The sequence below is a fragment of the Arachis duranensis genome, chromosome 10 (assembly GCF_000817695.3).
Source record: "Arachis duranensis cultivar V14167 chromosome 10, aradu.V14167.gnm2.J7QH, whole genome shotgun sequence".
NCBI classification, from domain to species: domain Eukaryota; kingdom Viridiplantae; phylum Streptophyta; class Magnoliopsida; order Fabales; family Fabaceae; genus Arachis; species Arachis duranensis.
The window spans coordinates 27,070,482-27,071,049 of record NC_029781.3 but is presented as its reverse complement, the minus strand read 5'-3'; the positions used below and the strand labels follow the sequence as shown (position 1 = coordinate 27,071,049).

The window sequence follows — 568 nt, the reverse complement described above, 5'->3', positions numbered from 1 at the left end:
TCTGTTGATCCTTCCATGAGAGATTTGGATGATTTCTCCATGAAGGATTATAGGTGTTTCCATAGGGTTCTCCCATGTAATTCACCTCTTCCATTGAAGGGTTCTCAGGGTCATAAGCTTCTTCCTCAGATGAAGCTTCCTTAGTACTGCTTGGTGCAGTTTGCATTCCAGACAGACTTTGAGAAATCATATTGACTTGCTGAGTCAATATTTTGTTATGAGCCAATATGGCATTCAGAGTATCTATCTCAAGAACTCCTTTCTTCTGATTCGTCCCATTATTCACAGGATTCCTTTCAGAAGTGTACATGAATTGGTTATTTGCAACCATTTTAATGAGTTCTTGAGCTTATGCAGGTGTCTTCTTCAGATGAAGAGATCCTTCTGCAGAGCTGTCCAATGACATCTTGGACAGTTCAGACAGACCATCATAGAAGATACCTATGATGCTCCACTCAGAAAGCATGTCAGAAGGACACTTTCTGATTAATTGTTTGTATCTTTCCCAAGCTTCATAGAGGGATTCTCCTTCCTTCTGTCTGAAGGTTTGGACTTCCACTCTAAGCTT

The 568-nt window shown here is 40.5% G+C and overlaps 1 non-coding gene across 1 annotated transcript; it reads left to right on the top strand.

Moving 5' to 3' along the window:
* Positions 1-460: 460 nt before the first annotated feature.
* Positions 461-568, top strand: LOC127743703 (small nucleolar RNA R71). The gene has a single exon (XR_008005087.1). It is a non-coding gene; the product is annotated as a small nucleolar RNA R71 (small nucleolar RNA).